Source organism: Anser brachyrhynchus (assembly GCF_964034855.1).
Source record: "Anser brachyrhynchus genome assembly, chromosome: 7".
Classification (NCBI taxonomy): Eukaryota; Metazoa; Chordata; class Aves; order Anseriformes; family Anatidae; genus Anser; species Anser brachyrhynchus.
Genome location: NC_137701.1, coordinates 3,592,087 through 3,619,390, shown reverse-complemented (window position 1 = coordinate 3,619,390; position 27,304 = coordinate 3,592,087). Strand labels below are relative to the sequence as shown.

Here is a 27,304-nt window from a genome sequence, read left to right as displayed (position 1 = left end):
ATGACACAAACCCCATGGTGACAGCCAGCTTTCTCTGCACTTTGGGTGCAGTCTACAGGGTCCTGTGGGCTTCTGGAGATCAAGTCATCTCCAGTAATCCCTAACTTGATCCTTATTCACTGCTGTTAGTTCATCTCCTTGAATGTAGCCTCTAAGCATAGAGGTGTGGGAGACCTTTTGGTGAAGAAAGAAGGCACTCGGTACCTTGCATCTGTTATCACTGCAATGTGCCCCATTCGGCAGCAGTCCCACATTTTCCTTGTTCATGTGCAGAGTAATTTGAGTATGTTCCATCTGTTAACCATGCTGCATGTAAGTTCTGCAGCATGGATACCAGATTGTATAGTCAGCTATTTGCTGACATTGGGTTCTTAAACCAATATTGTTTTAGCTGAGGGTTCAGAATATTCTGATACTGACATGTGTAAGTAGGATTTGCTATGAGTTTGCACAGTGTTGCAGTCATTACATTCAACACTTCAAATTGTTGCAGAAGATTCACTGATCACTGTTTTGGCCTACTATAAGTAGTTCTGCTGTTCAAGTCCTTCATTCACTGGTACCGCATATGCACAGGAAGAATAATGTTGTAGTGTTAGAACTCAGCTACATATAATATTTCTAAGCCCCTAATAAATATAGCTGCAGTGGTGTACATTTCAGTACTCCAGGAAAGGTAGGACTTGGTTGATGTGCTGAATTACAGAGCCTATTTGCACTATACTTTCTATCTAATCAGTGGAGAAAATTAGGGGTCTCCAGAGGTGACTCAGGACATTTAAAATCTGGATTAAGTCAGGATGACTTGGCTTCTTAGTGGGGTGCTAGAGCTGAGCATCTGAAATCTTAAATCAATCCAGGTCAGCATGCTCTTCAGAGGGTCTTGCTAAGTAACAAGTCTTCAGTACTAAGCTATCTTGAGCCTGCCCTCTTCTGTCTCCATCCAACTATTCCTGACCCCAGTAACTAAGTAGCCTTTTCAAAGCTTTTGTTACTTGTAATAAGGCACAAACACAAGAAAAAGCCCTTGTGTAACTTATCAAGGGTCCAGCAAGCCTATTCTTGTTGGCCCTGAACAAAATCTGCTTCAGGTGCAGTGGGGTAGCAGAGAGGGGTTCATTGCAGTGGTTTGTGCTCAGGAGTCCTGAGCTGGAGGTTAGGCTTGCTTGAACCTTGAAAGGTTGCTTTTGGTCAAAGTCAGTAAATCAATTTGTGTGGCTTTAGTATTAGAAACCCTTGCAAGACTTTTTCCTGTTTTTCTATGTTTAAAAAAAAAAAAAACCCACAGCAGGTTCTGCAATTTGGAGTCATGCAGCCTTTTTTGTGTAATACCGTACACTTTTAAATCATTCAGGGCTTTGGGGATCAAAGGGCTTTGGGGAACAAAGACCATACAAACTTCATTTCCATTGCTTATGGCTATATTGTAATCCCACTGTGATGTCTTCAGTGTTTGTAGTGGTAGCACCACATTTCCCGTGTAGCACCTTGCCTTATTTCTCAGCCTGGTGCTGTAGTAGGCTGCTCTTCTGCACTGGTTCTGCAGCTCAAGCAGCTTTGACTAGGAAATGGAGGTGGCAAACAGATGTTCTGGGAAGACAGATTAATTTATTTCCTTAATGACTGTCAAGTTGTGTATGTTAGAATGGCTTATGGGAAGTATGCTATTCAGTAAAAAAAAAAAAGTGATAATTTAGGATAGAACCAAAACATGCTAAAAGAGCAATTGCTGTTTATCATCTCATGGCATTGTTTGATTTCAGCTTTGTTTCACACTTTTGATGTGATTTTTTTTTGGGGGGGGGGGGGGGGGGCATTTGACACTTAGAAGGCTTCACAAATTGTTATAGTTACTCTGGTTTTGGTGCTGAACACCAGAATGTCTTTCCTGCAGGATCCCAGAAAAATGCTGTCAGTCAAATTAAAGGAGAAGTAGAAAGTTCCTTACAAGCTTAGATTCATATTTGCTTAATGTTGTTCAAACTTATTTAATGGAATAACTGGGACATCTTCCTTTCTTGAAAACAAAATTAGTGTTGAGTAACTGTTAAAGAATCTTTTTTTTTCAGATTCTGATTAGAAGCCAATTGTAAGAGTTAGCTTGAATGCTAACAGCTCCTTTATTAACGTATGCTTTCTGCGTGTTATTGTAGCAACGCAGAAGGAACTTGTAGTCTTCCTGCCTTGAAAGATATGTGAACCTTTAATTGCTTTAACTGAAATATTAAGCTTGTGGATCCATCTGGGTTAACTAGTTCTAACATGTTGAAGTAAGTTTGTTAGGAGGTGACGGAGATAAATGTAGCTGCCTTTCTTCCTCATAAGCTTTCTCCTTTAGTGTTAGCTTAGCTTTTTCATATGGAATATTCTTACGGTAGGAAATCTTAGACTGTTCATTAATCTGTACTTTGGAAAGTTTTCTGACCTTATGTTGCATTTATAGATGTGGGTGGGCAAAAGGTGAGTGGAATTGTCCACTGTTTTATGTAATACTGGACAAAGATGGAAAGAGTAAAATACAGTCCTTGCAGAGAGAGTAAACCAACGATTCATGTCATTATCTTCCAGGGCTACTTTTCAAGCAGCAGAATATGGTATGGAGCAGTATATTCTCTGTGAAAAGAGATGCAGATGTAAACTCTTATGTCTTTCTGACATTGAGGAGCACATTGCCCATTTGCCCATGAAAATGATAGTTGCTTGTTCAACTTTTGGAGCTCATTGTCCTTGCCTGAAGCTTGTCTAAATGTGTGCTGCTTATGAGACTTGCTTACAAGCAGTGGAATTCATACATGTGCTCTCATCTCCAGCTTGGCCTCTGGAAGCATTGCTCAAGGGACTTAATGGACTCAGAGATAATCAGGTTGTTAGTGCTTGGAATCAAACATTATTTACCCTTTTTTTTCTTAGTGAAAACAGCATGAGAATGTATGCCCTACTAGGTTAGAACAATGTTCTTTCAATCTCCAGTGCTGGCAGTAGAAGTTAATCAGGAAGAACACGCAAGTGTCTGTTGTCCATTCCACTTGTACTTGCCCAGCATCCTGAGTTGTTGTGTTAGGTATTTGCTTGTTACCCTTAGCATCTGTTTATAGGCATGTTCTCCAACAAGTTCAAAAATAACAGTATTAATACGAAGGGTGGGAACAAACCTTTTGTCTACTCAGGCTTCAACATGCAGTTTCTGAAGTGCTCCAAATAAGTGTTGTCTCTGTATGAGCCAGGTTCCTAAGCTGACACCATTTTGTTGCAGAAAACTTTTCTCTTTAAAATATTTAACCCTTTAATTCAATCAAGTATCATCTGAATTCCTCACACAGGGTTAATCCGTTCTCCACAGTGAAGTGCTGAAATTTCAGAAATAACGTACTCTGTTCCACTGTCATCTGTATAAAATATTATTTACACTCCAGGCCTATTGCTTCAGGAAATTATTGATAGGAGCAGCTGCTCCTTCATGAGAAGAGTACAAAAGTCCTTCTCCGACCAGGGGCACTTTACAGCCACCTTTACTTATCACTAATGCACAGAAGCACGGAAGATTGGATTTCAAACTTTCAATAATAATAATAGAAATGTGTAGGAAAAACTCTTTAAAACTTCACTTGGGAACTTTTGTGAAGCTGAGCCATCTCCCTGTGCTCAAAAGGATTTGTTGAAAACAAAATGAAATTTGGAACATAAGATATACAGTACAATCAGTATCAGACTTCAAATGCACCTCATTGCTGCTGAGCTGAACATTATAATTACAATTATAACTCTGCAGTGCTTTATGCATAAATTATTTAAATTAAACCACATAGATTATTCAAATTTTATCTCCAAGAAACACTTCTAAAAGCCTGCTAACACTCATGTTACAACTCATTGCTAACAAATGCAAAACTATTAAAGTTTTGTTTCTCAAAAAAAACTTTTTGGAACTAGACTCTAGGCAATGACTAATTTGAAGTTAAATCAGTCTTGGGTTAACTGTATTTGTGGTGCTAGTGTTGTAATTTCAGATCCACTTTCAAGCTCAATTGGGCAAAGACTAAGGTGGGTGCCATTCAGTCTTTTTCCGTCCTGATAATACTTAGTGGAAGCTTCTCTTTTTTTAAAAAAAAAAAGGCTGGTACAATAATTTGACATGGTATTGACAATGATTAACTTGATATGATGATAAGAAAAGAGTATTTGCAGGTGAAAGGAGCTTCCTGAGAGATGTTATGAACAGAGCGAGCCTTACTCCTGGAGCACGTCCCTCTCCTTAAGCATTTCTTACAGTTGGCTGGGGAAAGCAATGTGATCAGGTCATTCCTCAGGTCATTGTCATTGTGGGCAAATGAAGCAGGTTAGACTAGCCTGCTATAGATATCCCTGCCTACTGGAGAATATTCAAAATCGGGGAAGAGTAATGGGAATCTCTCCTTTGCAGCTATTCATTAGCTTGAACTCAGGCCTAAAACAAAAAAAAAAGCTAACTAGAATGTTTCCAACTACAAATCTTTTTTGATTTCATGTTCTAATTACTTCTATAAATAGAACTTTCTTTAAAATTTGCAGTGCTTAATACTATGAAGCAGATAACTATTCACATATACAATACCAAAAGGAATGAATGCTGTCCTGCACTAGAGCCACTTTGACTTTCTTACTGTGTTCAGGAGAAAGAAGTGGAAATAAGAAAAAAACTTTTTTCTCTGAAAATTTTAAATAATACAATGAAAGAGCAGACATACTGCTGTGTCACAGTTCAAGTACAACAAACTGCTCAGGCAGATCTAGGGAGTGTCCAAATAAGAAGGTGCTTGATTCTGATGGCTGACTAAGTTTCCTGAAGTGTGTGCAGTCTTCCACCCAGTCTGTATTCCTGCTGTGGGTGCTCATTAGCAAAAACTCCAAAACCCCCAAAACAAGAAGAGGTGTCTAGTAAGAAGGTGGAAGTGGAAAAAGTAGGAATAAACATTAGGCTTGATCCCAGAGGACAAATCCTATTGTGCAGAATGCCTGCAGTAAATCCACTCCTACTATCTAATGGCTGCAGACTGGCTTAAACTCTGAAGCAATGAATAAATACACTCGGAGGCAAAATGAAAAGTTCAACGATCAGCTCTTTTCTAGTATTTCACAAGTTCAGAGCTGTTAGGAACTCAACACTGGATTTCTGCACACCTAGCACTTCAGGTTATGCTGTGTTCCAAAATGCTCTGCAGCTCCCTCCTGATCTTGGTCTTGCCAGGTGTTGGATTGTGGCAGTCCTGTGCTTAGGCACTGCAGACCGATGCTTTCTCCATGCTGTGATAGCAGGTAAAGAAGTGGCAGGGTACAGAATTCTTGAAGTGCACTCAAATTGTTTCTGAGGGTCCCAGACCAGCACAGTAAGTGTTTTACAAACACAGAGCTAAGATGTGCCTATTCCAAAGGGCTGAAAAAATCACACAGGACATGAGTGAGAACAGATGTAGTCAAGTCATACAGGTGACCTGAAGAGAAAGATGAATAATCACAGGCAGCATGTTATCTATCCTTTTGCTATCCTCTTCAGAGTTGTCAAGCGTAAGCTGACATTTGTCAGCACTGGATACAGAAGTAATGCCAGAAATAGACAAGTCTTCGAGGTTTGTGGGCTTTTCCCTGTAGAGATAGGGAAATGGAGGAGAAATAGAACAAAAATAGCTTGTTATTGTTCTGAGTGGCTTCAGCATATTAAAATCGTGGAGCAAAAAGGAAAACAATGTAGCAGTTGTTTGAAGGCATGATTTCTCCCCCACACATGGTATTTCCAGGTGTTATATAAAGGCAGTATATTTATGTATAATTTAATATGATAATAGTGAGGTCAGCTTCAAATACTTGATCTTTCTCCGCAAAAAAAAAAGTTTCCAAGGTTTTTTGTTTAAAGCTAAGTCACAGTACCTTTCAAGATGCTGCCTTCTAAAGGCAAAGAATAGTACATCTCATTCTTGTAATTTGTCAGTATTGTATTGCTGCTTGTTCAGGTATGAGACGATAATCAGTATCCCTTAAAACAGGAATTGAATATTCATATTTTTGTGGACATAAACAGTTATACAAAGCAGCCTAGTGCTTGGCAACCTGCATTCATCTGGATGGTCTGTGTTTTAATACACCCCAAAAAAGGTGCTATGTCTCAGTAGAAGAAATGTAGATCATCTGTAGTGACAAGAGAATGGATCTGGAAGGTAGTGACTGGCAAGAATCTGGGAAGCACTGTGGGCAACCAGCTGAGGAACAGTTCTGTTGGGAGGCCGTGGGCTAAGGTGTGTCCTGGGATATGTGTGTGTAGAGAACCAAGACTGGTATCTTCCAGAGCACTCTCAGGCAGAAGTGATGACCTTCCTGCAGGAATGCTGGGTGAGTTCAGTGCTTGTGCTCTCTAGCAGGTACAGGCTAGAAGATTCTCCACTTAAAACTTAATGACTATTAAAACTCAAGAACTCCATGGTCTGGAATATCAACCTTAGGGATTATTGATACGTGAATTGGTAAATATATGGTACTTGAAGACTGGATGCTGTACTATCTGTTAACCTGACCTTAGATATTGTTACTATTATGTTTACATTAATGTGTGTAGCAGTAGGTACACTCTTAAATCCTGTTAAATAGTACTGTAATATGACCTGGGTTTAATCACTGAGGCAAATTACTAGTTAGAAATTCTGCCATCTCTAGTAATTTCTGTGCAACCTACTGGTTGTTACCAGACTGGCTGAGATACAGATAGGATTACAGCAGTGCGGTATTTATCAGTTCAGCTTTTTAACTAATGGAATGTGATTCTCCACCCTCACTATCTATGGGTGCTTACTCTGAAATCTGTTTCAGCATACCTTCGGTGGGAAGGTTGTATTTTGGGGGAGGTTTGTTTTTCTCCCCTGCCAGCTCTTCATTGCTGGAAATCATATGGGTATTGAAAAATGATTGAGGTATGCAAATGAAGATGTTATCCATGACTAGCAACCCTGTAAAGGGGTTGCCAGTGTAAGCTTTGAGTGATTACATGTTACCAGTGAGTATTAGACATCAAATATGATAACATAGGTACAGATATGTGCAGGTAAACAGGTGAGCCTACCTGCAGCAAACACTGATACTAACATTTTCATCTTTTTAATAGAACTGAACTAAAATATTATTAATAATCTGCAAATTCAACGAGAGTTTTAACTCCTCTGTCATTAACTCATGCTCAGCAGTCTACTTTGGGTGATTTTACTGGACCAATGCTTAATGTTATGAATGTCTTTAAATCTGTTACTGACCATAGGCTGTATTGAAATGTATCACCGAATTGCAGTGTGTGAGAACCTGGTTTGCAATTCACAGGAGAGTCTGTTTTAATACTCTTAGACATCTTAATTCTGAATTCCTCAGAATGTCACTTCAGGCTTTCACTTAGTACAGTTACGTTTCCTGAAAAATCAGTGGGAAACAGAGTTAAGTCAACACAGAATGCCTCTGAAAATCTCGTGCTTAAAAGTCTATTTTTCATACTAGATTGACAATTTACAGCTGTAGAAAACATATCGGAGGGGTATGTTTTTTCAAGTCTTGTCTTTTCTGAACAAAATCAAAACATGATTTTGCAGACATGTTTATTTGGAGGAGAAATTAGTATTGCTACCACATTTTGGTACCCAATGAAAAGAAAAATAGGCTTGTTCATCAGGTTGCAGAAGCTGTGGGAGGAGACAACAGAAGATCTAAAATTCCTCCTAGGCTTTGTATCTCTTAAACTGTAAAGTAAATGAAAATTCTTTCAACTTTACATGTTCACCACCACAAACCAAGTATGTGAATGTAATAACTCAGTAACAAGGGCATATGGCTTGAGGGTCTATAAGTTAAAAGGCCCCATAAGAACCACTTCTGCTTCCTTGGGTAGGCTAGTCAAACTTCATCTTTGCATGATTGAGTAAGCATGGCTGTATGGGCTAACTTCCATCAAAGTGAATGGTTGTAGAGTTAACACTCATGATATGCAGCTGCTGCAGGCCAAAAGCAAGACATTCCTTTTTTCCTGCAGTGATGGAAATCAAACTCTTCCATATGCTACTGGTAAGTTTCTAGTACCTCTTTTACATATAGTATTTGTAGCACCATATGATTTACATGGTGATTTAGATCTTGTATTGCAATTTCATCTTTTCCTTTCTGGAAAGTACCATAATAGCTCTTTTATTTGCACCCCAACCCAATCTGGGGGTGGTTGACAATCCTGAGAGTTCTAACCTCAAGACCCATTTTAGCTGTGTCTTGGATTCTTTCAAAAGAAGAAAGTTTGGAATTTAGTAGCGAGTCTCTGAAATAAAGACAGCTTGTATATCAAGTCAGACCAATTCAGTGCATAAATAGGAATGTTAAGTTGCTTCTCAGGTCCAAAGAAAAACATATCTTCTCCTCTCCTCCTGTCCAAAAGTTCCACAAACCTGTTTCAGGTTGTTGAAGACTGCTTTGCAGTTTGACACAGTTTGAGTTTACTTCTGTTTTGTTAAATTATTTCAAGGTTTAATGCTGTATGCAAATTTTAAACATTAGTTTTAGTTGTATAATAAAATCATGTCTAAGGACAGTGTGACATGATTAAAGTTGGTGTCATGATAACTTATCCACAACTTACTTTAAGGTCCGCCCCCCCCCCCCCACACACACACATTTTATCACAGAAAATGTCTTTATTCTGACACAACTGTGGTAAACTGTAGGGTGAATGTGTTATTAAACAGGCTACAACTGTTTCAAAGAGATAGTTCTGTTCTCCTTACAAAAAAAGTAAGAAGTCATCCTATACACTACTAGCATGGCTCTCATATTTCAGTTGTAGCAGGACATCAATGTCTTGTTAGAGTCGAGAAAAATTAATAGACTTGGACATGCGCGGAGAAGCTGTGGATGCCCCATTCCTGGAGGTGTTCAAGGCCAGGCTGGATGGGGCACTGGGCAGCCTGATCTAGTGGGAGGTGCCACTGCCTGTGGCAGTGGGGTTGGAACTGGATGGTCTTTAAGGCCCCTTTCAACTCAAGTTGTTCTATGATTGTGACAATGCTTTATTTCATTTTCTTAGTACTCATATTAGCTCAGAGTAGTATCTACTGCTTGCTGTGCTGTACATGTGTATGGTTTTTAAAAAAAAATCTTGTGATGGAACTTGCATTTAAGTAAAATCTTCTAGTAGTTGTCCATTGCCCTAAGATAAGGCAAATCTTCAAGCATAACAAAACTATTTTTAATGAGAACAAGTATTATATCAAGACAGTCTAAAGTTGTTCAAAAATGGATGACATTTACATCTTGCCGCCTTTCCAATAAATCTGTGTACATCTCATCTGTAGCATTTGTACATAAATGCAAATGGTTATAAATACTTCCAGAAAACAAGACTGTTTACTTTATCAGCCAGATAATGCTAAGAAAAATGATAAACAGAAGCTGTTCTTTAACATCTTGTGCATACTTCATGAAAAGCTTTCAGAGAGGTTTTCTATTGGTCTAATATGATCCTTACTACCAGACTGTCAGCTGGCCGACAAGTGAAATGCAAATAAGACCCTACAGATCTCTCGGCAGCCTTTTTGGCACTGTTAGTAATCTTAGAGATTTTTCAAGGAAATCAAAACAGCTTTGCCTGAGCAGGCTGTTTTCTCTAACAATTGTATTTTGCTGCACCAGGCATGCTTTTTACCACTTGTTCTGTGCCTTTTTACAAGTATATCCCACCTGCTGAGCTTTTTGTCACTCCTGTGCTTCTTTTACACTTTAATATGATCTGTGGTGATAATATCGAAGTACTGAACCACTTCCTAAAAACTAAAATCCTTCAGAAGGATGCTTTATATTAACGAACTAAATGTTTTTAAGAGTATTTTTTTCCTTAACAAAAACACAAGCTTCTTAAAGAAGAACAAGGGGTTATGGGCCAGATGTTGTCAAAGATCCCCAAAGCCTTTGCAAAGCAACACCTCCCTCCAAAGACTAGGCCATTTTTGAGCAGACCATTCTATATTATACAGTCTATTTTCATCTTTCATAATAATAAAAATTACATGTAGCAGTCCATATTTCAGAAGGATTTGTAACTCTCAACAGTTATTCTATTAATTTTATTTCCAGGCACATTAGTAGCCCATAATTGATTCAGAATGCATATTGCTTTTTTGTCAAGTCACCAAGCATCAGGGAAGCTGTTGCTAAAGGAAGCCTGGATTCCAGTTTCACTGTATGATTAGGCTGTGGTCTTATGACCGATGTGTTTTGTTATGGGCTTATGCTAATGACCTGGAGGCTGGAGTCTTCAAGTCTGTAAGTAAAATGGCATCTGAAGCCCTAAGAGTTGTCAGGGAATCGGTGTTCCACTGACAAAACAGTGGAACGGATGCCTTCTGTGGATAGCAGTCTTCTGCAACTTCCCATGAGGACAATGAAGATGATGGAGTAATGTTATTCCCCTAGAAAGAAGGAACAAACAGCTATCCTACCAGCAGCAGGATTAAGCATAGATCAAGAGAAGCACAAAGTGATGGGTTTTTGCTATTATGCAGACTTTATGATTGCAGAACCTGCCAAGATCAAAGGAAGTTAATACAGAGGAAAGACAGCAGGAAGCATGAGTCAGAAGAGGCTGTGAGCTAAAAGAGGAGGAGGACTGTTAAGATCTTAGATGTGTCTGAGTGGCAAGAAAAAGCATGATACAGTCTCCCACACACCCCTTGTGTTTGCCATCCAAAGCTTTTGGGAGTCTGGGTAAGGCTGATGTGTTGATTTGTTCTCCAGTATTACTGGTGTAACTCACTGTAAATGTGGAACTCAAAAGCTGTATCTCTAAGGAGTACATTATGAGCTGTTTGTGACATTTTAGCAATGTGTTTTTCCTGAAGTAATAGAGCAGCTAAGCTGAATTTTCTTACTTGTTTGGAGTTGCTACTAAGGAGGAGCAAAAAGATTGAAAAATGGTGACTGAAGTCTATAAAGTCAATGAAGCTAAAGTTTTACAATATATATATATGGCAGTAGTATTTCAGTGTAACATTTCATCCCAGTTCTCCTTTGGAAAAAAACAAGATTGACAGATACTTTCTGCCAAAAAATTATCATTAGCCTGAATCTCTGCCTTGTCAGTTGTGCAATCCTCAATGCTTGGGTGAAATAAGGACAAAAATCAGTTTTTGCTGTTGTCAGGTCAGACTACGCTGTTATCGGTAACTACACATGATGCATGTCACTGGCAAGCATGGTTCAGTACATATAGCTCATCTTAAATAATTCATATGACTTGTTACAGGGTGGAATTCTGTAGTTATTTCTGGGCATGTCTGAGTTATTTTATTACAGTACGTCTCAAGACAATTCTTTTCCTGTCCTATCATTTTCCCCAAGATTTCCTTTTAAAAGTTCCCTCCCAAAATAGTAAAGACAATCTACCTGCCCCCCCACCCCCCATAAAAAATAAAACCTCTCCTATGGTGAGCTGACAGTTTCCTATACACTGAGGAGGAAACAAAGATTACTGTGAATTTCCTGTTTCCTAATACTTGCAGCTGTTTCCCTCCAAAGAGCTAAGACACCTGTCATAACAAAGAGGAGTGCTTTCTTTGAATCTATAAATCAGCAAGAATTATTAATGTACTATAGGGGGAAGCTGTTTTTAAGCATTATTCAATGTTTCCATTACCAAATTTTAATGGAACACAAGAAAATGTATTAATAGTTTGCATCTGTGATCTCATTTTTCTAGACTAAAATACAAAGAATGGAACAAGCACTGAAGTTATCCAAGGGTTTAAAAAAAACAAACATGATAAATACTCTGTTTATATTCACTAACAAATGCGGGGAAAAAAATCTTGAAACTGCCTTTGAATGCTATAGTACAAATGTTCTCATTCAAATGCATTTCTGGTTTATAAATTAAGGAGATGGATTAACTGTGACTGTTGATTAAAGAGATAAAATAGCATTTAGCATTTGACACTTAATTCAGAGGCTGTCATCACCTGTCCCAGCTTCAGTGTTCATCAAATTCCACACCAAAAGGCTCAGTAAACTTATCAGGTGTGTAATATGCATTCTTCTTTCAGAAATATTCTATCTCATTTAAACTTTGAATAGCACTTATTCTTCTAGTTCTGAACTGGCTATTAAAAGCATGCATGGTGAAATATTGGCATCCAGAGTGTACTCCATGTTTCCTCTTTTTCTTACTGTTGCGTTTTCAGTTCCTGGCCACTTTTTCCATTGCCCTTTCTCCAAGATGGACACTGACAGCCCTTCCACCTGCACAGGGTTCTATCAACTGGAACCTGCCTGTGCAGGTTGGAAGAGCTTGCCAGATTATTCTGGTCATTATAGAAACAATCAAGTTATGGCATTGAAAAAATGTGGAAAAGCAAGAATGTGATATATATTATCCTTAATGTCACGTTTATTACTATGTAGTATGCGAGTCTTATCTGAGATTAGGACTCTCTTGCATTAATTACTGCATGGAGAAACAGGAAGGGGTTTCCTTGTCCAAAGAGCTTATAAACCATAAAAGCAGAAAATGATTGCAGAAGGAATGGAGCACAGGCAACTGAGGTGGCTTACCAAAGATCTTGTGGCAAGGCAAGATCTGAGCATCTGGACTTGCAGTTCAAGAACCTGTTCTGTCAGATGTGGCAGACTACACAGGTATTTGGCTCTGCTGTGTAGAATCCTGGTTTCGGAATAGTATGTCTGACTTGACTAATTAAAGTCAGATTACTTTGGAAAGGTAACACATCGCTGTAGTTCAAGCGCCATTGCTTTCCACTCAGCTGCCGTGCATGTCACTAGATCAGTCCTGCAATGGCAGCCCCTGTTGAAGGAAATGGGAGAGACATGGGGCTCCTCATTCAGGCTGCTGTCAGTCCTCTCTCCTAGCATCCACTCACTTCATTCTGGCATCATTTCCTCTTCATGCTTCCAAAATTCTAGCTGATCTATAATATACATATATTTGTGGTAACCACTTGGGTTAAATCAAAATCTTACATTTAAAAGTGCTGTTGTTAGTTCTAGCTGTCTTAATGCTGTTTCTAGTTCCCACTGAGGTAGGCTCAGGTAGGTAGTTCATACTGAGGTAAGCTAGGAAGAAGTGAAGTTGAGAAAACTTGAGTATTTTTTAGATGATTACAGATAAATAATAAGCAGCTTTTCCCTACAGCTGTTATAAATTGGTAGCTCTTTTGTCTCAATTTTTGTCTTCTATTGCTAAATTAACGGTTTCTTCAGACCTCAGTAACTTACATTAAATGCATAGCTAGGAGAGTTCTAGGGGTCTTCACTGAAAAGGTAGAAAATCAAGTGCATGTTGTTAATAAATTATTTTTCTTCGCTCTGTTGTGTGACTGAGGCAGCAAGTAGATGGAAATATACAGAAAAATGGGAGGGGGAAAAAAGATGAGAGAAGACTGGTGAGCTGGGCATTTTGGTCATGATCATTAGAGACCTCTGGGATTAAAAAGCCTATTCTCATTTGATTTCCATCAAGTTTAGTGGGAATTCCAAACTTCTAGGTAGTTTGTAAAACCTTAGACCTTTTAATACTTTCCATGAAGCTACCCAGATGAATAGTTGGCTTTTCAGTTACTCTTTTTTTCTAGAAGATGTGGTACAAGACTTGCATCTGTACTATAAGACAGGTGAAATCATTGAGTGATTCCCATTGGCTTTACTGAGCTTTGGAACAGATTTTTTGCAAATAAGATCAGGGAACCTTATACAGAGGTATAGGATAGAATGCACTAGAAGAATATCAGTAACATGCTGCTGACTTATCTTACTGAAATACTGTAACTGGAAAGATCAGAGGTCTAGCTTCTTTCTCCAATCCAAAGCATTTGCTCCAGGTGCCTTTCCTCTTTTTTCTTCATAAAGTAACTGGATTTGTAACTCAGGTATTTGAAGTAAATGTCTGAATTGCAATGAACCCAGCCCCGAGGATGATGGTAATACAGTTGAAAAATAAATATACCTGCACAACTTAAATGTTATAACCTCTCATTTCACTTCTGAGGCAGGGAAAAAAGGGTTTCTCCTGGAGTGATTTCTTGTTTGCTCTTAGGGCATGCTTCCTTGATGTTGTGGTTTCCTACACTCAAAGAACAAAATGTAGTTTCTAGCAGAATTCTATTTCATATTAAGAAAGAACAACAAAGAATAACTTTAAACTCCACAGAAGAGACCATATTTCATTTTAAGATGCTTCGTCTGGAAAATCAGATGGAATTTGTTTCCTCAAAGGCAAAAATGTAGTGTTGCTATCCAGATACTGCTCTCACTTTGTCTCTACCACAACTGGCCTTCCTAGAGCCAGCACTTACTCCAGCTCCCTCTCAATGCTGCAAACCAGAAATAAGATCTTATCTACCTTTTACCACCATGTGTGTTTTTTTTCCCCCACATTTCTGGTGCACATCTCAGGTCTAGTATGCTTTTGTTGCCTGGAGTGGGCATATTCTGATATTTTTGATAGTGTACTGAATTCACTGGGGATTCCATCCTGATCCAACATTTCCCAGATCTCAGGGCTTTACGCCATTCTGAGATCTTTTTGTGTAGCACTAAAATGCCTTTCTCTTTTTCCATATAATATGAAGCAGCCCTCAGGCCAACTGTGCCTTTCCCCTGAATACCTTGCAGGATGCCTGTGATCTGCACTTGCTCCTCATCTAATGTTTGTGTCAGTAGAAAGCAGATGGACTATCCAAGTTATACCTAATTTAGAAATGTTTTGGAAATTTCTTCAGGCTTTTCTTTTATATATATATATATATATGTATGATGTCAGTGGCATGTAGGGACTGGAGGGAAACTGCAGCCAAACGCATTTTATCTAAAACAAAGAAGATTTATGGCATATAGAGAAGTTATTTTTCACGTTATCACACTGCTTCAGTTTAGTTTCTCTTTTTCCCAGCTCTTGTGTGGCAATATATGATTTCCAGACTTGTCTCTTCCATGTGTTTTTGCAAGCTTGGGAGATGGGGTATGCAGTCGTCTTAGGCAGATAAAATGTTAGAGAAGCTAATGTTCCAGACTATGGCAAGACTGGCAGAACAGAAGTCCCAGCAGCTCAAGAAAAGCTGCTGAGCAGAGGAGGGACTGTGCAGGTTGGCTTCAAGGGTGCAAGGCAGAAAGCAACTGGGGAGCTGAAATCAAGAGAGGACAAGCTGGGCAGGGAGAGGACTGCTCCTCTCTTACTTAATTCTGCTTCGTCATGTATCTGAAATGCATTTTGTTAATGAACTTCGTATTTTGCATTTAGCATGTTTGGTTATTCAGCTCATTTTTTGCTTTATTGTGCAATTCTGTCATTTTCACTAACTAGTTTGTATCTTACCTGTCTCTAACATGGATTCCTCAAATAATGAGGAAAGTGAGCCATTTAGAAATCTCCCCCTGCTCAGCTATACAGTGAGGTATTCTCTTTGTACAGCAGAGAATTGCTTCAGATGCAGCTGTGGTATGCAGGCTTTTAAGCCTGAACACAAGGATAAAATGTAAAGAAGCAGATGAATAACTCCTCCAGAGAAAAAGGAGATTCTTTCCTCTTCCCTGCTGCAGGAGACATTTTGAAACTTTTCACGTGAGCTCACAGAAGCAATGTATGGCTTAATTTTTTATTAATTAGGATTTTACATTAATCACACGTGATTCCAGGAGTTGATTGTAAGGCAGTTACCCATAGCAACCTGTCACTTGCCTTGGATCACCAAATAATGTGACCCCCCTGTGTATGTAGCAGGTGTTCTCCGTAACTGCTAGGAAGTACAGAGAAAGCTACAATAATACGCATTTATACAAGGTGGAAACAGCTTGTTCTCCTAAGGAGGACTTTCTTTTTGCTTTACAACATTGTATTTCTGTACCCTGCCGTTCTGAAACTCTATTTCAGAGCAAATAGAGCAGGGAAAACATCACAAGAAATTACTACCGAAACGAAGATGAAGAAACGGAAGAAACACCATAAAACTCAGTGTTTTGTGAGTAAGGTATATATCAGTGAATGGACTGGCTGTGTGGAAAAGGGTTGGGATCCTTTATAGCTAAACCTAAGAAATATTTTCTTCAGACAAATCTGGTATTTTTTTCCAGGAGGAAATCTGTTTCAGATTGCCTTGCCCTTGGAAGGAAAGGGAAGGAGAATACAAAATCCCATAGTTAGAATCCAGAAGCAATCTCCTGATGCTTATTAATTAATCTGGTCTCTTCTGCCAGTGGTACTACCCTGCCCTGCAAAAGAGATGTGGGGGTGGGGAATACTGGTTCTATCAGGTACTCTGGAAGCCTTCACAAGGCTGAAAATAATAATGGGGACAGAGCCGGAGGATGTGTATGAACAGCTTCGTGGCTATTCCATATTGGCCTACTGTTGATCCGTTCGCTTCCTTCTGACTCCTTCCTGCTGTTCAGCAAGCACATGACAGGACACATGAGACTGCTGACAGGAGGACCACTTCTGGTTCAGGTCCTGGGAGCCATTTTATACAGAGGGCCAAAGGCAAAATGCTCTCCTCCCACCTTCAGTCCCCACCCATCCCCAACAAACTGGCCTCAGGCACAGTTCTGAGATGAGTTTTGGCTGACATTTTTGCCTCCGGTCCCAACAAGTCCTTTGCAATTGAAGTGAACAGCGGAGGATGGGCCCATAGCCTTGAAGGCTGTGGTTTTCTTACAGGTTTCAAGCCAGGGTTATTTAATTTGCCATTGGGGCTCTCAAAGCCTCTTTACATAAAGGAACTTCTGCACCATTAATGTGTTACTCTGCTTTAAGGCCTAATACAGATACTGCTCGGCACTGACTATTTAAATCCAGTCACTTAGAAACAACAGTAGCCCTAAGACCACCCCCTCTGTGCGTTCAGGCTAGAGAACTGTGAGCACTGAATGCTAATAAATATTTCTGCTCTTCAGGTTTATCAAATAAATGTCACTCAATGGGATGATGCACATCTAAAACACTTGGAGCTTCATCTCTTGAACTTCATCTGTAACTAATAATGTAATTTGTCATTTAGCACTCGGACTGCAAAGAGCCAAACAACAAGAGTTTGAGGGGAGCGAAATGCTTAAATATTTTTAACCTAAATATTGGGTAAATGGCTTCCCTCTAAATTCCAGCATTTAATCAAGAAGCTACTTAACTTGTATTTCAGGTCCAGCTCTGTTAAACTTGCATGCTTAAATGGCTTTCTGTGCTGGTTGTGTTTTGTGGACTTGGTGCTTGCACTTGACAGGGTCACTTCTTTGAAAAAAGTCTCCTTTGCAGTTCTCAGTTAGGAAGGTTTATTTCTGTGAGAATTGAATGTTCAGTGTCCCTGTGGAGAAGACCTGTAATCTACTTCTAGCAAATTAAAATCTAATACAGTTTGTCTGTATTTCACTTATGCCTCAGGACAAATTAATGTTTTTTTTAAAAAAGCCTTTAAATGAACACGGTGAGACTTCAGATTAACCTACTTGTAGTGTTTTTATTTCAGGTTTCATTTGGGAATTGGATGCGGCTGTTAAATTTCTCATACGTAAAACATCAGTGACAATTTGTTTGCATTTTTCTGCAAATAGATTTTTCACTCAGAAAAATACAGTTGGATTTGGAAAAGAAAAAGACCAGCTATAGATATTTACCATATTATTTCATCCTCCAAAACTTTCGAGTTTAATTATAATCCTGGAAAAATCAGCGTAGACTGGGGAGAGGTCATGATAGGCCCCATGCAGAGTTTGCTGTACAAATGTGGTAGTCTTTTCAGTGCTGTAAGGTGAATGAAATCCATTCATGTGTGCCAAGACAGCAGCAAGACTCACTAGAAAGAGGGAAAGCAAGCATGCTTGTGGATTGACTAGTGTGAGGAGATCCTCCTATGCACTTGTCAAAGGTTTCCTCAGGTATGTTAATGGATTGAGTGGGAGATATCTAACCTTTATTACGATGAGGTTAGTCTGTAGGAAGTTCTGCCTTCTTCTTGGACCATCAGTAGCAAGACTGCTTAGAATGCCATAGCCCGTCTTCAGCATTTCCAGCTTCTGTCTCACGACTGCTGGGACCTCTGCTTTGAGAAGTGTGAGGAGCAGGGGTCAATGTATCTGACCACACGTATTTTCTCCTGTTGAGAAGCAGCGGGCAGTGAAGATCTATTTGCTTTCTCTCTAGACTCATCACGTTTTTCAGGGCTGGAGGAGGAATGTTACTTTTGGCAGTCCTGCCTTTGATGTTTGACAGCAGAAGTGCTGAATGGAGGTTGTCTGATACTTAATCACTTTCTAATCAACTTTTGAAGTCACTAGATAAAGCACAATTCTAATAAGAAAATGTACCAAAAAACTGCCCAATTTTTGTTCTAGTTCATTATAATTACAACTTACATACTTGAAAATTACTTATTTGCAAGGCAAAAAAATGCTGGTCATACCCCATCCTCATCTAAAAATAAAACATACTTATACACTGTAGTTTACATAAAATATCAGTATCGTTAGCTTTTCCACACACAGCTTCCCTGCAGGTTTTGGAGCTAAGGTTAGCTTTTCCTTTTTTAGTGTAACACTAAACCTGACTCTTTTACAGCTGCTGTGCTCACTGTCATTTCTTTTCACCAATTAAATCTGACTGCTTCAGTGTGGAAGGACCAAACACGAGAACCCACTGACAGCCACAGCAGCAGTTTCATTCATGGCATATATGCCCAGAGGGCAAGTGTCAGGAAGCCAGCAATCTGTTAAATGCATTATCTGTGTTATGCAAAAAATATTTCTTACTAGTTCTTTTTCATGTTTTGGTTTAAAAGCCCATTATTTTGTGAAATCTAATTTGGCTTGCTACATAGAAATGTATTAGTTGAGTAGATAGATTCTTCTGTCTTGTCTTGGATAGTTAAAAGGGTTGTTAGTCCATTTTCTTCAGGGCAAATACAGATCACCACAAAGGTCAGAAAGCAATTGCCTTCCATGGTGAAGCAATACTCACTGTAATAGTTGGTTGTAATAGCAGTGATTAATTTTCGAGTATTTCATATTGCGGTAGCCAAGGCTTCTGATTCGGTAGGCTTCTGCACCATCTGTGTCAGACTGTCTTTACAGAATAAGATAGTGAGTTGTACATAAAGGTTTGCCTACAAAGCCTTCAGTATTAGTCACCACCAGAATTAAGTTACCAAACTAAATGGACCATTGATCAAACTCAGTGCAACATTCCTGCTTCCGTAACCAAGAGCTGCAATTAAACAAATGGCCTCATCTTCCTTGAAGCCTTCCTTATTACACAGTGTTCTACTTGCCTGAGGTGTTTCAAGGTGCAGTCACTGCACTTTATGCCTGTATACATCACTTTTTTTTTTATGGTACTAGTTACTGGAAATACAGGCACCATGCCTTTCAATAAGGATTCAACTCACAAAGCAGCCTGCAAAATGTGAGCATCTGTATGCTGAATGGATCACTTTCAGCCTTTATACTGCCGATTCCACCAGTGGAAAGTGGCTGTGAAGTGTTGTAAAGGCTTCCTGAACAGGAAAGGTCTTGGGTCTTTATCTGTGCCAGTGAGGAATGAGATCATGTGTGCTGAGCCACTGTTTTATCTTTTAATATCTTACAGTTCTGCTCTTTAGCATGATTGTATTCTTAGCAGCTCTTCATATAAAAGGTATTTTTGCAGTTTGGTCATAACATTTCTTCTGTAATGCTTGTATAAATATTTGACTGCTTATGTACAGTATCTATTGAAGATGTGCCTCAAGTCTTATGCTCGGGTCTGACTGCTGAAGGTTTTCACTAGCTTGGTCTTGTTCGGTCTATTTCCAATATAGAGAAAGGGTTTGGGTTATAAACATGTCATCTACTTGATGAGTTATAAAGTATTTTGATCTGACACATTATTTTAGCCTGTTCATATTTTAAGTGCATGGAGAAGAAATTATTTGTGACTGGCCAGGCACTGTGCTTACAAGTACATTGAAACAGTTGGCTGTAGTAACTGTGTCAAACAGATTCCTAGCTTTGACAGTGCACTGAGTATGTGCATGTCAGCTCTGACAGCAAAGGTGCCAAATAAGTCCGAACTAACACACAAGAAGTCAGGATTGAGTTTTGCATATATTCAGCTTAGCTAAGCTACTCTAACCACTTTTACATTTGTAGTTCTTTCTCCTCTGTGCTGGTTGCCTGCACAAGATCTTTGTTTTAATGGCACGCTGTGTTTTAAACTGGTAGCACAGCACACATATACAGGGGTTGTGCTTGATGCAGCTTCTTGGGGTGTCATGAAATACGGAAAGGGCACCATGCTGCCCTAAAATCAAGCCCTGATTACAAATCATTAAACAATAACTGTGGTGAGAGGGGAAGACTTAGGAAAATAAAGCCCTCGTGTAAAAAGACAGTAAGTAAATCAGTGTTGCCTAATGACCAACTCAGTGGTGGGACAGGACAGAGGCGGCTCATCATAACCATGGTGTGCTCCTAATGGGTACAAAAGGCACATCCAGCTCTGCTTGTAGTTACCAGCCTAACAAGCCAGGAGGGGTGATGAGAATTCATTTGTTAGTACTTCTTATAGACAGTATAGACAGCATTGCTGCAACTGGCCCTGGTCAGACCCCTTGGCTGTGTGTGCTTTGGCACTTGAATGGTTGACATACAGATCACCTTGGCACAGACATCTTGGTGCTTATGTGTATGTGAGAAAGTGGTTGAAATCAGGTTTGCTTTAAAATAAATTCAGCTGCTCTTTCAGTATGGTCTGTTATTGATCCCTGCTGTGTAAGCTGAGCTTTGTTGCACTGCTCTTTACTGTGTGATGATGACTGTGTGGCTTTCTCCCTGGCTGGCACAGATGGGATTAATGCAGGGCTTCAGATTGCAGACAAGCTCAGGTGCAGAGCAGAGGCCCTCTTGAGAACCCAGGCCCCCTTCCACATGAGACGTTGTGCAGAGATGTTTATGCTAGGAGCCAGGTGCTATATCTAGCTAGTGATGTAGAAGCCTGGCTTTTCACAGAGGCCGGTGAACAGCAGCCAGAATTACCGAAGTCAAGTTGCTTTTATAGAACACTCTCCCTGCGTGCGTGTGGACAGTTTAGTCCACAGTCAGTTTGATGCAGAAATGTTAAATCAAAGCTGAGCTAATGTCTCTCAAAACATGGTCAATGTGCAGGGAATATTCTGTTATGGCTAGCTAAAGACTGTAATATGATGTTTTTGCTCAGACCCACTTAGTGATGTTCTAGACAGAGCTGGCAGATGAAGGCTCTTTACTGGAGTAGAAGTCTCATGTATGGAATTGGGAATAAGTCCCTCCCAGGAGGAGCCTGCTGTGACAGAATATAGGGCTTTTTCTCCTACCAGTTACATCATACAAGAATAATGAACTATAAGTCTGCTTTTCAGAATTACGGAAACATTCCCTTACAGCTTTATCATTAGTAGGTTTGGGTTGGGGAGTTTTTCCTATGTGTGGTAATTAACACCTGTGGAATTTTTGGATGGCCATGAATGATTGCTTTCTGGCACCTGTGGGGGTGGCTCCTAAGACTGGGTTAACATTAAGTGTACAGATGTGCACTTCTTAGCTCTGCTTCCTGTTTCTGAACGTCAAAAGATGTCAAAAGACGTCAAAAGAAGTGAACGTTCAAGCCTATTTTTACAGGATTGGTCCATGCAGCAACAATGCCAAATGAGGTGTACATTTCATTTCCTCTTCCCACTTAGTGGAGCTCTAGGCAATGAGCATGCATGAGGAGGCCCAGAAGGCTTGGCTGCTGTCATCAGTAGTTGGGGAGAAAGGCAAAGGAAAAAGCAGGTACAGCAGCGTTGCCTCTGTCAGCAATGAGAAGTGTCGTTTGAGATGGACACTTCTTATCCGGACCAACATAACAGAATGGCTGTTCTTGTGTAGAAAGATGCAGTTACCAGTGTGGGCCCTTTCAATCCTAAATGTTCTGTTCCAGCAGGAGTAGTTACTGTGAGTATCATGTATATGCTTTTAAACTTGTGCCAGAAAAATTTCATTGCTCCAAATGTTCACAGAAGTAAATTCAAAAGAGGTGAATCCATGATTGGAGCAAAATCACTTAGAAAACATCTCCAGAGACAGCCTTTCACTTCAGTAACCTAATAAATACTTTAAAGACTCTCTTTATGTCTGTATCTACCAGTAATATATTGCAGAAAAGACAAATAGAGTAAGAAAAAATACAGCAGACCCCTTTGTGGCTCCATAGAATTTCAACTGATTTCTTTTTTATTCAACTTCATAAACTTTGTGCATGGTCCAGAGGTTCCCTAGAATAACTTTCAGATACAGGTTGGCCAAAATGGTGATAAACTAGCATCAGAGGTCAGCAGAATATGTGACAGTTTTCTGTGAAAGAAGGAGAGGTGTATGTATTTGGGGGTGAGGATGTATTTTTGTATGTTTTTAATATGTATATGCACACAGACTTGTGGCATGGCTTGGTCAGTGTTTAATAAAGTGCATTACTTCAATGAAGTGAAGCATATCTGAGCACGGACAGTTTTGGACGCTGGGCACAACTGGAGCCAAGTTGCTGGGAGGTATTTGCAAGTCTTGCTGCGATAGTGGAGTTTCCCTTAAGGTTCCTGCCTGGTAGGTACTCACATGCTCAGCATTAAACTCCTGTCATATTTGGAGACAGGAATATGTCTCCCCCTGAAGCAGAAGGGGGAGGCGTTGTGCCTTGTACATGTTCATTTAACAAATTCTGTTAGTCCCTTTCTGTTGCAGGAACAGACTTTAGCAGGGTAATTGATGCTTCCTTTCTTTTCCCTCTAGTTTTGTAATATTTGTGCTTTGTATCAAAATCTTTATTACTGTAGACTGATGGGAAGTGACTTGTGGTTTATAGTGTAAGACATGGAATATTTGCTTTCTGAATTTTATTTTCATGTAGGGTTTGAAATCTGTTTTTTTATGTTCAAAGCAATGGTTGCAATTAGAGGACTTAGGTGAAAACTAATAATGAAGTACTTTCTTTAAAGTTTATGCTTTAAATGTTATGCTTTCCAGCAATATATATAGATATATTATATAATCCAGCAATTCTCCATCATCACTCTAAGCTCACTTTGTCTAACCAGGCACCATCTTTTCATATCAGTAAGCCCTCAGTTTCAGTCCTTCTCGACCCGTGCAGACCCACACACACAGAGCAGTCAGTTGGCTGGGTTAACCTGCAACAAAACTCTAGTATATTTTTATCTGCATATTTTGTTTTCCATCTGCTTCCAACCACTATGGTGTTTGACTCCTCATACAGTCGTAAATGTAATTCTCCTTTGTGCCTATCTCATTGCATTGCAGTGAGAAAGGATGGGCAGTTACTAGCAGTCGTGATGCAGCAGATGAAACACATAAAGGAGTTGGAAGAAAAAAAATAAATAAAAACACATTTGAAATTACTTCAAAAGGCGCATGAGTCGTCATCTGCTCTGAAAAGTAATTCAATAATCTCCCCAAAATCATCTATACTTGATTCATTCTGTGTTAGCAGCCATATTATTTCTGCTAGCAATTGGAAACTCATCTGTCTGAAAAGAAAGTGCCTAAGCTTTTATTTTGAGATGTAATATGCCATAATATTTTGAAAAATGAACAAGACATGCCTGATTGGTTAAAAAGTGTGCATTTATGTAAAAATGTTCAGCAGGCTGAGTACTATGTGGGAAATGCCAGCATTCTAAACTTTGATGTAAAGCTAATGTCACAAGGCATTTTAATATAGCAATGTATCATGCCATAATGTTTCATTAAAAGAGACATTTGGAAACATTAGACAAAGTACAGTTATGCAAAATGAAATATTTTACACAGTACTTTCAACTCAAATATTCATCTCTTAGTACTTTATGGCAAAATGGTAATCACAGGTGAAGGCAAAGCTGCCTATGCTGTAATCCATAGTTGGCTTCTCTCATGTTTGTCTATTGCACATTATTTCAAGAAAACAATAGAGGGGGATTTTCAACTGCTGTGCTGTTCGGTGTGTCCCCATTTTGAAATATTTACTTGAATTCCACAAAGAGCTATAGTACTCAGTTATTGAAACACAACATCTTTTTTCTTTATGCCATTAAAGAGTTCTCTCTTCTACATTTTCTGTGCTCTGGAAGAAAATATTGCTGTCACTTTCAGTGGGGTTTGCCTTTCATCTTACTGCTTTTCAGTGGCTTTAAAGTCTCTAAGTGGTATCCAATTTATTTGTATTCTGATGCCACTTCTGTGAAGCATACCTTTCTCTCAGCTGAGTGCAAGCTTTAGGTGTTTTGTATTTGGAAGCTATGGTATAAACAAATTGACAATATCAAGCGCAGCCTATCCTCTTGCAGGCAATTTCCACCCATTTGCTATAGAGCATTATTCCTTCAATTCATTCTGCACAACCATTTACTTTCATCTGAGTAGGGCTGGGGTTGACTCTCAGTCCCCAGAGCCTGGTTTAAAATCCCTTGGATTTGTGTGGAGGCCATATGCTAAACAAGAAAGTAAGTCTTTGTATGCCAGAGATACTGGAGATAATTACTCCCTTCCCTATTTTTCTTCATCTGTTTTCTTCCTATGTTAAAGGTTTCTTCAGCACTTACAGTGGTGGCTCTGCTGTACTGTGCTGCTGACTTTTAACTGCCCTACTGGGGTCTAAATTTGCCTTCAGGTGAGCTCTCAGAGGGGCTAGGCTTGCATTAGCGCATGAAAGGAAGATTTATTTTCATAGATGTTTTTTCTACTTATCTCAGCCTTGTACTGCCTTTATAATTTACTGTTTGTCTGAATAACAGCAGCCAGCAGTAATTTGTCATTTTTAGCACTGATGTATACTTTTGTTCCACTTTCATCATTTTTGTGTTTGTCAACAGCTTTTTAATGTGCATGTTTTCATATGTGTGTTATGAGAGTGACACACAAGTTTGCAGAATCAAAATGTTATTCTGGATCGGTTTATCAAAAAGCTTAATTTGGATCTTTTAAACATGTAGGTATGGGTATGTTTCAGAGATATTTCAATTATAATTAAAGATAAGGCAGATGGGAGAAGCTTGTGGTCTTTTATCTTGGTCATTTATTTTCCTGTGGGGCATTTTTCCGGTGTTTAAAATTTTAATGACAGCCATAATAGAGTGCAATACTGCTCTTACAAGACAGTACTATACTTCTAAACATGACCTTTTAAAATATAATAAATTACTAATACAGTATTTAAAAACCTAGGTAGCCAAATAGCCCTCTTAGGTCTGAAGTCTAGTTTTGCTAAGACTGTAACTTTGGTAGCAGAAGCAACATTTTTGCTTTCATATGAAGTCATTGCCAAACATAATGGTGGAATCTTGGACCGTTTGGTTAGGGCTCCAACTTGCTAAATTATAATGTAAAATACCTACATTTTAGATTTAGAAGATTAGCAAAATAAGAGAATCTAAATGTCTTCTATATTACCTCATTTATGTCAGAATTGTTTTAATAACTGCAGCTTTTTTTACGGTGGGCAATGAGTAGGTCCCATACTTACCGTGTTTGTGTGCACATTTACAGGCCTGCTAAGTTGCAGTCTGAACCAATTTATATAAAGTTACTGTTTTACTAAATTATTCAGATTTGCTGACATTGAAGACCCTGACACAATACAAACAAGCTTTACCTAATACCATTTCTGGATTGTAATGAAGGATTTCATTTTCTGAGAGTTGTTTTGTGTATCAGTGGTATTTGCTCTTTTTTTTATAAAAGCTGCTACTCTTGGTTGTATCTTTTGAAGAAAAAATATATATATATTCTCTTTTCCTACCTGAAGATGTGCTTTACTTCATAGCTGTTTAAGCCAAGCCATTCAGTGAACCTCCCAAAAAACTAATGTTTTTAGTCAGGGGAAAGAAAACTGGTACCTGAAAGTTATAAGGGTGAGGGGGGCTGACAGAAGTGAAGTAGCTGTCAGCATACCCAAGATACCTTTACCCTACCTCACTCAGTACCCAATAAAAATATAGGTGCCAGAGCACTGAAGCCTTCAGTGATGCTGGTTTTGAGCTGGGAAGGCTTGCTGAGAAATCCAGCACTCTGGGTGCCCCAGCCAGCTTGTGCATCAGTGTACCCCTGAGTATGCTGTGATCAGACCTCTGAAATATTCCAATGCTGTGCATGTCTTATTGCATAAAGAAAATCCTAGTTTTCATAAAAAACAATATGTGAAAGTGTTGGCCCTTGCTAGATACAGTGCCACGTTTTGCCTGTTATAGCATAGTGCCTCATGCCTGTGGAGCTCGTGGGTTGCCCACACTTTGTTTATCGTTAAGTCTTGTCCAAAACTGCTGAAGGAAAGGAAGTGCCATGGAACAGCTGCCTGCATTGTGGTGTGGTCTCACTCAGCCCTGGAAAGCATAAAGCTACGAAGACAGGCTGTAGACAAACTGTTGGCAAAGTTTAGGACTTGCTTCAGGGCATGCTGAAAGCAGCTGAAATCTTTCAGTAGACATTGAGGATCTTTTCATATTGTTTTGGTAGAAATAAAAGTAACCAAAGATGCTGACTGACAGAGAGAAAAGATGGGAGTGAAATACAAAGTGCTAAGGGAATGAGAATTTTGCCAGTAACTTACAAGCAACATCAACTTCATCAATAATCAGGAAAGAGATTTCCAAGTCATTTCTCTCCCTTAGCTTTCCTGACAACTCCATACAATAAGACCTGAGGATTTTTTCACAAAATTAACGTAAAATACATTATTTTGTATTTATTAATGCAATTTTTTGTTGCACTCATGGTAATTATTGGGAGCATTAAGATGACAAGGGAGCTTGCCATGCTTCCAGCAGACTTATGATGGCAGCAAGCATCCAATTTCCCTGGATTTTGTCATCTTGTGTAGATTTACATAGTGCTTTAATAAGAGTGAACAATGAGCTATTTGTTTGTCATCTGGGAAAGCAGTTATATGAGAAGATGGCCTTTGAATTTTTTGGTTTTGTTTTGAAGAAGCGTATGCGGAAAAAAAAGTATACATGCTCATAAAGGTAAAGTGAAGGACAGGCAGATAGAAAGGAATCAGCAAAGCTCAGGGAAACAGGGAAGTCTGATTAATTTGGAAACTTGGCTCACTTTAAAAAGCTGTAAATGCTTGGTAAGGGGTGGGATGACAGTGGAATAGATTGTTAATACAACTTTGGCTTACACTACTGATGTCCATGTGAGTACAACAGAAATAGACGATGCCTATGTAAGAAACTGGCTACTCGCTGCTTTTATGTCCAGTTGGCATGAGGAAAATTGCATTTTG

At 39.2% G+C, this 27,304-nt stretch overlaps 1 long non-coding RNA gene across 1 annotated transcript in view; it reads left to right on the top strand.

The window, feature by feature from the left end:
* The window catches only part of LOC308198157, a 40,167-nt gene extending 12,863 nt beyond the window's left edge, over positions 1-27,304 (top strand). Inside the window, exon 2 of the long non-coding RNA XR_013953665.1 lies at positions 2,569-27,304. This is a non-coding gene — a long non-coding RNA (uncharacterized lncRNA). The remainder of the gene's footprint in view (positions 1-2,568) is intronic.